This window comes from Cynocephalus volans, chromosome 2 (assembly GCF_027409185.1).
Source record: "Cynocephalus volans isolate mCynVol1 chromosome 2, mCynVol1.pri, whole genome shotgun sequence".
NCBI lineage: Eukaryota > Metazoa > Chordata > Mammalia > Dermoptera > Cynocephalidae > Cynocephalus > Cynocephalus volans.
In genome coordinates this window covers 24,671,438-24,684,568 of record NC_084461.1, presented here as the reverse complement: position 1 = coordinate 24,684,568, position 13,131 = coordinate 24,671,438, and positions in this window count along the sequence as shown.

Here is a 13,131-nt window from a genome sequence, read left to right as displayed (position 1 = left end):
ACGTGAAGGGTTTGTGACCCAGACTGTGAATGGGCTTGAGGGGTCTGGCCTCTGAGACCCAGCCCTAGCTCGACGATCCTATTCACTTTCATGTTGTTCAAGTTCAGCCAAGCCGATGAAATCTTGCGGGAATGCCTTGGTAGCTGGTTTGCATGGGTTGCAATCTCCTTGGGAGGCTTGTCTCTTTCTCAGGGGCTGGAATTAGCCTTTAGTGATGGCCAGGCATTGGGGACATTTATTTCTTTTAAAGACCATCTTCATGACAGTAGGCACATTCATTGGGTCTTAGAGGTGGTCTGGAAACAGGTGCATCCTGTAGCTGCCCTCTGCTTGGCTTTCAGCCTTGGTCCCAGGGCCTTTTCAGAGGTCCTGACTTCTTGGCCAGTATACCAACTAGGAGGTCCACCTTCTTCTTCATCCTTTTATCTGCCTCCTGATGGGCCTCCAAGTCCTGGTTTATGAACACCTTGCTTGCAATCTCTAGGAGTTGGGTAATATTCATGACAGCAAACCCTTGCAGTTTTTGTAGCTTGGGGTGTATATCCCCCTCTGCCTGTCTCACAAAAGCGGCATTGACCATCCTCTGGTTTTCAGGTTGTTCAGGATCAAAGTGTGTGTAAAGGCAGAATGGCTTACAGAGCTTTTCATAGAACTGACTGGGACTCTCATCTGGCTTTTGGAGGACTTTAGAGATCTTATTCATGTTGGTTGGCTTTTTCTCTCCCGCCTTTAAGCCTCCCAGGAGAGCCTCTTGGTACTCTTCCAGAATCTGTAGGCCTTGATCTATGTTGGGGTCTCAGTGTGGATCCTTATCCAGGAAAATGGGTCTAGGCATACAATCGGGCATTCAACATCCTGGCTGGGGCAAGGTCTTGGAGCCACTTTAGAGCCACCTGGCTATTAAAGCATCTCTTCGGTATTTAAGAGAGTCATTAGGAGCTGCCTGCAGTCCATCCAGGTGAGCCAGTGAGTCTAGACTATGGACTGGACTGGTTCAAACATAGCCTGGGGCTTTTCAGTATATGTGGGTGTATGATGTTTCCAATTCAAAAGGTCAGTCATTGTGAATGGCTGATAGATGAAGGTGGGGTGTCCTCCCTGCAGGTGCTGATCCTGATCATAGTATAAGGGACCTTGAGTCTCTCTGAGTGGCATCTGGAAAGCCATTCCCCATGATGACTTGATTGAAGGCTGAGTCTGGTTTGGCTCATATGGGGTCAGGGTAGGTGGTGGTGAGGTCTCTGGAGAATTGGGAGCCAAAGTGGTCCCTTATGATGGGCCAGGAGGAGATGTTGGAGTCATTAGTGGAGTAGGAAGCAGTAATGGGGGTTGTGGGAACAGCAGAGCTGTTGGCCCAGTTAAGTAGGGAGGTGGCAGATCCTCCAGATATGAGGGCAGAATAGCTGGCTGGGGGTCACATGTAGCAGTCACCTCTGGGTGTGAGTCTGGCCTGGGGCTGACATTTTGGGGGCCAGGAGAATTTGGCAGTGTTTTTTTTCCATGCAGGCCTTTAACCAGGAGGGTGGAAAATGAACTAAGTCTTCCCAAGAATCAATATAGGGGTACTAGTCAGGGGGGCCCTTAGGGTCATTTCCACGCAGTCCGGTAATAACCCTTCTGACTCAATGGATAAGGGAAAGGTCAAAGGACGCCTCAGAAGGCCATCCTATATTGAAAGGCAGCCAATCCACCTCACAGAATGCCCTGAGTTTATCAGGGGATAGCTTGACACCAGAGAAGCCTTTTCCAAAATTCCTCAGCAAGGGGAGTATGTTTGTTAGGTGTTCTTCCCATGTTTTCCACCCATGGTTGATGTTGCAACAGACATTCTGTTCCAATTACTTTGTCTGTCTCCAGCCGCTCACCTCACAGTGATGTTTCAGTGCCTCTTGGCTTTGGTGAGATGATATAACCCCCCATCAGGATCTGAATTGCGAGAGTCACCCTCAGCCATATGAGGTCGCAATGGAACTGCAGATCAGGACTCTGCACTCACTTCATACCCAGGAGGCGTCTCAGCCACACACATTCACACTCTCATTCACCACCTGAAAATCCCCCAAATCCTGACCTGATTGGGGAATGTGGTTTCCTCCATAGAATGGAGTACTAAGACATTCCCCACTTTGGGAGTTGAACAGGCTCTCCTTCTACTCTCATGGGAGTAGGAACCTAGTGGGACCCAGGTCTTTACCTAGTCCAATGGGCAGAGCTCCCCTGGTCTGGTTCCTGTGTGTCTTTGAGTTCTGTTGTACTCAGGGTTCATCCTCCAGGTCCACCCCGTGATATCTTTCCCACTCATGGAAAACTCTTTGTTGGTGCCTGAGTGTGATCCATGTCCTCAGGTGTCCCAGGGGCTGAGACTGTGAGACAAGGGAGGCAGTCAAACTGCTGTTTCCACCATCCCAGATGAGCCCCCAAGAAATGTTGCAGTGTGTTATTGTGAACTCACAGTGAGAGGCAGAAAACACCTAGGCTTAAGGCGGGAAGCAGTTTATTGATGCTGTCAGTGGCTCAGCAGATGCTAGTCACAGAGGCCGAGCCCCGAATGCAGCGGGGTTGTTATTTTTATATCATAGCATTTCCAGGTTTTTGCAACAGGGCACGAGGGGTAATCTTATGATCTTATGTGGTTATGACTCTATCTTGGGTGGAAAGTTGCAGGAAGGAAGAAGCAGGTGGGTCTCTATGATATCTGGGCAAGGGTCTTTGTTACAGCATAGTAGGGCATAGCCAGGCAAACATGCATGCCTAATGGCCATAGCTGGGTGGGACACAGCCAGGTAAGTATGAGTGCCTCAATACCACCCACATGAATGACTTAACTGTTCAGTGTTAGGCTCTTCTCCTCCCACCACCCAGAGGTTTGATAAGGCATGGCCTAGGACCCCAAGTGAACAAAAACAAACACTCACCATAAGTCACATAATTTACCATGAACTGTTAAATAAACTGTCTGGCACTGCCCAAGGCCTGAGATATACAACAACATTCTGCAAAGACACATTTATCAGACATAATGTAGTAAGTGTTTATGGATTATTTCCCTAAAGCATGTCAAAGGCAAGTCCTTTCTTGGCATGTGCAGAATTTGAGTACCCCAAACCTCTACTGAGTTCTACTGTAAAAAAAAAATAATAATAATAACACACACACACACACACACACACACATATAATATGTATACATATATGTACATATGTATATAATTACAAACAAATATATGAATATAGGTGTATATTGTTTTATATATTTAAGTGGCTCCTTAAATAGAGAAAACATAATATAAAGTCACTATAGATAAAGGACCAAAATAATTGCCACCTCAATAACCATGTATTTAGAAGTTTTTATAAATTTGAAATCAACTATAAGAAAAACATTCATTTTTGTATTATATTATATATTATTAAAAATAAAAAAACTAACACTAATAAAAATTTAAAAGCTAATTATGTGAAATAAAGTAGGTAAACATAATCTTATGACTACTAATAAATGAATAATAATCTTATGACTATTAAAATTTTTATAAGATAAAAATAACCATGAAAGCATTGGTAATAAAAAAAAAATTATTAAACTCTATGCACATATATCTTTAATATTAGATAAAAATAATAATTTTCTACCAAAAAAAGTTTATAATAGACTTACCCACAACGAGAAAATAGAGAATTTTTCAAAGAACTAACTTCCCTAAAGCCTGGGAGATTCAACTAAGCACATAAAGATAAGAGAATTCATATGCTGTCTTAACACTTTCAAAACAAAGAAAGAAGGAAAACTTTAAGATTAGTTGTAAGCCATGTGTAACATTTTTACTAAAACCTAACAAAGTTTGGTCCCCAAAAGAAGTAACTACATACCCACCTCAATTATTAATATTAATGAAAAATTCTTAAACTATTAGCAAACAGAATTTAGTAGACTGTTAATACATGACAAAGTTAGTTTGTCCCAGAATTGCAGAAGGATTTCAATAGTGGAAAATATATGACAATTACTCTTCCCAGTAATAAACATAATGAAATACAATGACCTTCAAAAACAATGAAAAGATTTGATAAAATTCAACCCATGCTAGATAAAAACATTTTAAAAAACAACACAAACTTCCTTAACGAGATGACATACATCTCAGCCCAAAAGCCATCACCATACACAATAGCAGAATGATGAAACACCTGAAACATATCCACTAAAACCAGGACCAAAACGATAATAGGAGCTGGCTATTGTGCTTACTAGTTAGCATCTTACTGGAAATATTAACTATATTAGACAAGGGAAAGAAATTAGAAATGTAACGATTGGGAAGAAGTGACAAAACTATTGTTATTTACCCCTGATATGTTTGTATAATGGAATAATCTTCAGAATCAAGTGAAAATAAAAACAAATTACAAGAGAATGCAGAAAAGTAGTAGAATGTAAAATTAACTTACAGAATATTGCTCCCTTTCTGTGTGTTTGTGTGTATATGTTTATATATTTATCTATTTATTTATAATCATATGTATGTATATTACCTATATAAGTATATATACACCACACATATAAACCTATATATCATATATATAAAATTATATATGGTAAACTGCATAATACAAGAGAAGGTTTATTTTATAAATAAGAAAAGATAAAATACCTAGGAAATATAACAAAAATTTGCACTATTTTTATAAAGAAAAATATAAAACTACTAAAAGTAAACAAAAATATTAATTTCATTAAAATGATATTAAAAATGGTGTTTTAATTATATTTTAATGACTTGCCCCATTTCCTTGACTTGATAATCTAATTAAAAATCAAAGTATTTGAGTCACTGATGCAATGTAGTTGTGGTGTCTGTCTCTGGGTGAGCAATATTCACGCTAAGAATGTTTTCTGAGTTCTAATACTCTCTTCACACCCTCTCAAGTGATACATCTGCTTTAAGAATAGCAAAAAGAAGCAAAGCTTGCATTTGAAAAACAGCAGGAATAGAGGGTTCATTTGTTGTTGCACAAAGATTTATGTCATTCAGACAAAAAGGATGTGAACCTTTTCTGGTGGACAGTAACACCTATATCTAAATGATACTATGGTTTGTCTCATGCTTTGAAAATTCTCAGTCAGAATATTCACCTCAGAATGGCAATCTGACACCTGGGTGTGTTTAATATCATTTATCTTTACAAAAAGCTAAAAATTGCACCAAACAGCAGCTCTGATAACCAGTACCTCTTCCTGGTTTTATATATATATATACATACAGATATATATATATACATATATATATATACATGGTTTTATATATATATAAAACCACACAGACACACACACACACACACACAAACATATATATATAGCAGGAAGACCTAAATTAATATAGATCAATTAAGATACTTTTTTCCAAGGAAGAAGTGCTATTTGTATGCTATTGGTATTCAGGGATGTCTATAAGGTATACTTTCTTTAATGATTATATAGAAAATAATTAATGTATCTCATAAATCAACTTATTTCAAGGTAGTGCTAATTTCATTGACCTAACTTTCAATAGAGCATATAATAATAAAACTTGATGCTGAAGGCTATGTCATTTGAATCTCATAATGAGGAGTCTGATTTATTTTTCTCAATGTATTCTATAAATTAACATTATGTTTAATATGATTCAATGCTAAAATAAATTATAGCAGAGATGATAATATCATGAATTTTGAACCCATGTTGCCTGGTTTGAATCCTGCATACTTACATGACTATATGTCTGCAAACTATATGACTGTGTGACCTCAGTCAAGTTACTGAACTTTCCACACTCAGTTTCTTTATCTGTTGAATGGGAATAATAGAAGTCACACCTCAAAGGATGGCTGTGAGAATTAAAGGAGATAATAAGTGTGAAGCAATCAGAGGAGTATGTAGTACCTAATTGGAACTCAGTAAGTGTTCAAGATTATTCTTATTACTGTTATTATTATTATTCCTCTCATCAAAATGTAGTACATTATAAATAGACTAACCACAGAGCATTAGAAAATATAGTTAAATTTTCTCGGTTTTTAAAAATTCTATGTCTTGCCATAAAACCAACACTTTACAACAATCAATGACTTTGAGATAGATCTTACAATTTCTTGAATTTCCATTCTAATTGTGTGGCTAATTTGGTAGCCATAGGACCTATCAATTTTTGATATGACTGTTTTGTTGTTGTTGTTTGTTTGTTTGTTTTTTAAAGCACTGTAACTATCAACTTCAAGGTTAAAAGAATAGGTTTTCTTCCCTATTTCCCCCCTTTCTCACTCTTGGTAACCACCATTATACACACACACTCACACATACACCCCACAATTTCTTTTTAATTCTCCCATGGATGAACGCTTAAGTTGTTATGTTGTTTCCATATCTTGGTTATCATGAACAATGCCACAATGAAGAAGAAGACACAGGTATCTCTAGGAGTTGCTGATTTTATTACCTTTGGTTTATACTTAGCAGAGGAATTACTAGAATAGGTATATCAAAGAGTACAAGAACTAGTTACATAGGATGAATAAGTCTAGAAATCAAACATAAGTCAGGAAAACTATAATTAATAATATTGTATACTGAAAATGTGCTGAGAGTAGATTTTACCTGCTCTTATCACACAGAAAAAGGAGGTAACTAGGGAAGGTGATGGCTACATTAATTTGTTTACCTGTAGTAATGATTTTACTATCTATTTGTATATCAAAACATTTTGTTGTACACATCAAATATATACCATAACACAAGTTAATTAAATAATTCAAAAGAGAGAGACAGAAGATTGAGCACATATTCAGATCTATGAACTTCCTCCTGGTCCAAACATATTAATGTAGTTGGAATACATTAAAACACTTTAAAATTAATTTCCAAATTTAATGGGAAATCTCTAGAACCAGAATTGAGACAAAACTTATTGCAATGAGTCCAAGAGAAATAAAGTTGTGTAATGGATGTGTTGCAGAATTCAAACACAGACATTAAGAGTAGTGGTTTCAAAGTCATTGTTAGGTAACAGTTGGGGCCACTGCTCCAGAGTACCACAGGGAGCCCACTCTAGGCTTCTTGTTGCAAACCGAAGAGAGAATATGCAGAAGTGGGGACCATGCTAACCCTTTCAACCTTGTCCTTGGTTAGAGAAAAAAAATGAATTGCCCATTTCTCACTATGAGCATACGTTGTACATCTGATCCATGGGAAAAACTATTTATGGTAGGAGAATACCTGAAGATACAAAGAACACATACAAACACTATACACAAACTAAACATAAACCAGCACTACGAATGGGATATGCTGGATTTACCTCCTAGAGAAGATATTACCTAGGGAAGATAAACTCACAGCAGAGAAACACACACACACACACACACGCACGCACGCACGCACGCACGCACACGCACACATGCGCACACACACACACATGAAATGAGAAAGTTAAAAATCAAGAAAAACATTATAGTCACTCCCTAAAATGTGACAATTCATACCCAGCATATGGGACTTTATAAAGTAATCTGAAAACAACTTAATTTAAATAAATTTAAATTTTGAAAAGAAATAAAATCAATTCACATTACCCAGAGAACACAAATAAGGTACTAGTATGCATAAAAACCACATGTTTAATCAAGTAGGAAGATATTAACAATGATACAAATAATGTCTAAAGTATATTGAGTTCTTCATACATTCCTCTTAAGGTCTTTCTATGCTTTATCACTTTTAATCCCTACAAAATTATTACTCATCTCATTTTTGCAAATGATGAAACAATCAAAAGGTGATACAATGACAAATATATCCATCCAGGAGAGCCTTTGAGAGTATATTTAAATGTGTAAATTTTAACATCCATTTTTATAATAATCATCTACAATAGCCTAAAGCAAGACATTGTTTATGTGAAGTTGCTTTTGTAGTAAGCCACCCTGGAAAAATTCAAGCAACCTGCCCTAATGCTAGGGTAATCAACAGAGAAAAGAATGGTCAACATGTCCCTCATACTTCCCAAATAGCCAAGTTTAAGCCTAGTATCTGACATGAATTGTGATTAGCTCTCATTGTTTTGAAAAAAGATCAATAATTGTAACGCTGACAAAAATGTGTAAAGTATGAATAATACAGGCAAATGTTTCCAGATTGATTCTTTAGAGAAAATTTATACACTGTGGTAGAACATTCTGTGCTATCTATTCATGTTTATATTATATACATTGTATACATATATATTTATTCTCATTTGCATTATCAATTTAAGATTGTTAGAAATACATGCAGAATAATTCAGGTTGTAAATCTTAGCAGAAACATTTCAATGACAAAGAAGCACCCAGATTTTAAATGAATGTATTTTATCTTCTGTGGCTTTTCTTTTGTAAGGTAAGTGAGGCACTCCTGTTTGCCCAGCTGCACCCCACTCGGCTATAGACACTGCTATAATGGAATTTTCCACACCCTAGAGAAAAACATCACCATATAAGGTAACCCTTTAACTCACTGTAAAAACCGGAAGTACAATGATATAAAAGAAACAGCCTCGCTGTGCTCGGGGGCTCAAGCTTTGTGACATGAGTTGGCTGAGTGAGTATGGCACCAATAAACTCTGCTTCCTGCTTTAAGCCTCAGTGTCCTGCCTCTCCTTGTGAGTTCACAGTAACATGCTGTAACCTTTCTGGGGGCTTGTCCAGGATGGTGGTGATGGTGGCTTGATACCCAGTGACACGAGCCACTCTCGGGTGCCAAAGGGGAGTTCTCTGTCAGTGGGAAAGAGCTCATCTGAGGGATGTGGGGGTCAAACCCTGAGCACAATGGAACTCAAAGAAGCACAGGAACCAGACAGGGAGCTCTGCCTGGTGGACAAGGTAAGGGCCCAGATCGCTACAGGTTCCTACTCACAGGAGAGTAGAAGGGGAGCCTGATCAACTCTTGAAAGGCGGAAATGTCCTAGTATTCCATCCTAAAGAAGAAATCACATTCTCTGGTCAAGAGTTCAGTAATTTGGGGGTGGTGAATGAACACATGTGACTGTATTTGAGTGAATGAATTGAGTGTGGACTCCTGATCCATGGGTCCATGGTGAAACTCATATGGTTAGGGGTGACTGTCTCAGGAGAGACCCTGATTGGGGATTATACCATTTCTCCAAAGCCAAGAGGTGCCTGAGATATCTCTGAGAGGTGAATGACTGGAGATGGACAAATAAATTTAAAAGAGTATTTGTTGCAGCACTGATCATGGGCAGGAGAAAATGGAAGGAACACCGAGCAAACAAACTCCCCTTGCCTGCATGCTAAAGAATTTCAAAAAGGGTTTCTTGGGTGACTATGGTGTCAAATTATTTCCTGATAAATTCAGGACATTCTGTGAAATAGATTGGCCATCTTTTCATGTAGGATAACCCTCTGAGGGCTCTTTTGACTTCCCCCTTCAAGTCAGATGGGTTATTACTAGGCAACAGACTGGCCAGCAGGGTCACCCTGATCAATACCCCCATATTGATTCTTGGGAAGAATTAGTTTGTTTTCCACCCTCCTGATTAAAGGCCTGCATGGAAAAACACTGTCAAATCCTCCTGGCCCAAACAATGTCAATCCTAGTGTCAAAATCACCCCAGAGGCCACTGCTACATGTGAGGTCCAAGCCAGCCATCTCGCCACCTCCCTATATGACCAGACCAACTGCACCACCTCCTCCATGGTCCCCATCATCACCTTCCACTCTGGTGGTGTTGCCAACATTTCCTCCCAGTCCAGCAGAAAGGTCAACCTCACCCCCCCCCACAAGTCTCTGGAGACCCCACCACCACCTGCCTTGACTCCATATGGTCCAAGCCAGACCCAGTCTTCGACAGGATCACCACAGGAGCAGATGTCCAGATGCCACTTCCAGAGACTTGAGGACCCCTATACTATGATCAAGATGGGCACCTGCAGGGGAAATCCCCATCTTCATCTATCAGCTGTTCCCAACAACTGATCTTCTGAATTGGAAACATCATATGCCCTCATATTCCAAAAAGCCTCAGGCCGTGTTTGGTCTGGTCCAGCCTATAGTCCAAACTCACTGGTCCACCTGGATAGACAGCAGACAGCTCCTAATGACCCTCTTCAACACAGAAGAGCAGCACCAAATCAGCCAGGCAGTTCTAAAATGGCTCTAAGACTATGTCCCAGCTGGGAGGCTAAATGTCGAAGCATATGCTCAGACCTATTTCCCCAATGAGAATCCACAATGGGACCCTGACACAGATCAGACCTATGGATGCTGAGACAATACCAACTGGCTCTCCTGGGAGGCTTAAAAGAAGGAGGGGAAAAGCGAACAAACATGAGCAAGATCTCTGAGGTCCTCCAAAAGCCAGGGGAAAGCCACAGTCAGTTCTATGAAAGGATCTGTGAGGCATTCCACCTCTACATACCCTTTGATCCTGAACAACCCAAGAACAAGAAGATAGTCAACACCACTTTTGTTGGACAAGCAAAGGGGGATATCCACCAGAAACTACAAAAACTGTAAGGATGTGCCACCATGAATGTTACCCAGCTCCCAGAAATTGAAACCAAATGATTCATCAACCAGGACCAGGAGGCTTGCCCAAAGCAGACAGGAAAATGAAAAAGAAGGTGGACCTCCTAGCCGCTGCACTGGTTGAAAAGTCAGGACCCCCAACGGAGCCCTGGGGCCAGGGCCAAAGACCAACCAGAGGATGGCCACAGGGCACAACTGGTCCCAGGACACCTCTGAGGCCCAATGAATATGCCTACTGTCACGAACATGGACATTGGAAAAGTGAGTGCCCCCCACACCTGACCACCACTAAAGGCCAATTCCAGCCCCTGAAAAAGGGAGAAACCTTCCAAGGCAAACCAGACAGCAAGGCACCCCAGCAAGATTTCACCAGCTTGACGGAACTTGAACAATATGAAAGTGAAAAGTACTGACAAGGCTCCCTTCCTCTGGGCCCCTGGGAGCCCTTGGTCCAAATGATGGTAGGGAGCCAACCCATAAACTTCATGGTGGATACTTGAGCCAAACATTTTGTAGTCACACAGCCTCTTGAACCTTTTTCTTGGAAACAGACTACCATAGTCAGAACCACAGGGAGCCAACAGAAACACACCTTCTTACTGCCCAGGAAATGCAACATAAGAAAAAGAAGAGTCATTTATGAGTTTCTCTACCTGCTCGGCTGTCCAATACCCATCCTTAGATGAGATCTACTAGGAAGCTACAGGCCCAAATAACTTTCTCAAAGACCATAGAAGTATCACTTACTCTGGGAGACTTGGAGGCTCGAGTTCTGCCCCTCATGATCCCCCAGGGGGAAGAATGACAACTGTTTAGTTTTGAGGCTACAACACCAACATTGCTGGAGATTCCCTTCTGAGTGCACAGAGTTTGGGCTGAAGACAACCCACCAGAACTAGCCAAGTATATTCTCCCAGTCCTGGTGGAACTGAAACCAGGGGCAGCACTGGTCTGAGAAAAACAATACAATATCCTTCCATGGACTCAACAAGGGGTATAAAAACATTTAGACAGACTCCTCAGTATGGTCTTTTAAGGCCATGCCATTCCCCCTGGAGCACATCCCTACTGCCAGTTCGAAAGCCAGGGACCAATAAATTCTGACTGATATGAGACCATAGTGCAGTCAATCAAGCAACCATTACCCTGCACCCTGCCATTTGTAATCCATATGCACTTTTGAGCTTAATCCCTTCTGACACCACTTACTTCACCTGTCTAGACTTTAAAGGTGCCTTTTTCTGCACCAGACTGCCCCCCCAAAGTCAACCCATCTTTGATTTCCAATGGGATAGTCCTAAAGGAACCCAAGGACAATTAACTTGAACATAGTTGCCTCAGGGATTCAAGAACCCCTCTACCATTTTTGGCAGAATCTTGCCTTCTGACTTACAGGCTTTCCCAGTCAAACAAAGTGGATGTACTCTGCTCCAGTACATTGATGGACTGTTACTGGTAGGAAAAACCCACCAAGAATGTATGAAAGGAACTGAATTCCTACTCAACCTACTTTGGAAAAAAGGATACAAGTTTCTAAGTAAAAGGCCCAAATATTTGGGGTTTCATATCTTTCAAGGACACCGCCAACTGAGATCAGAGTGTTAGCAGGCTGTCTGTCCCATCCCAACCCCCAACACATGAAGACAGGTTCATGAGTTCCTGGGGGCAATGGGATTCTGCAGGATCTGGATCTCCAACTTTGCAGTACTGGCTAAACCTCTATAAGAAGCAACCAAAATGTATGGAGGGGGGAGAGGAACCCCTAATCTGGGAAACAGCTCAACAAAAGGCCTTCATGGACATAAAAAGTGTGCTTACAAGTGCTCCAGGACTGGGACTGCCTAACTTGGAAAAACCCTTCTTTCTGTACATCCATGAAAGACAGGGTATTGTGGTGGGAATTCTAACTCATCTTCCGGGATCCTGGCATACCCTTCAAAACAGCTGGACACAGTAGCCTGCGGATGGGTGTCTTGTCTTTGGGCAATAGCAGCCATGGCCCTTCTAGTTGCTGAAGCTGACAAGTTGACCCTGGGACAAGAAACCACTGTGCGGGTGCCCCATGCTGTTCTCACCCTGCTGGATTCTAAAGGACACTATTGGCCCACCAATACCTAAATAACTAGGTATCAAGGGATGTTATGTGAAAATCCTCACATACATTTGGAGACAGTTAAAACTCTCAATCCTACTATGCTATTGTCACTCGGGCCTGGAACCCCAGATCATGACTGCATAGACGTGCTCAATGAAGTATTCTCCAGCTGACCAGTCCTCAAAGATCAGCCCCTCCCAGACCCTGATGTTGAATACTACATGAATGGGAGTAGTCCTGTCATCAATGATCAACATCAGGCAGGATAAGCCGTGGTCACTCTTGATTCTAACATCGAAGCCAAGGCCTTGCCTATGGGGACCTCGACCCAGAAAGCCAAATTAATTACTCTGACCTGAGCCTTACAGCTGGCAGCTGGAACTAAAATCAACATCTACACAGACTTCAAATTTGCCTCAACTACCCTCCATGCACACTGAGCCTTATATAAAGAACAAGGCTTAATCACCATGGCAGGC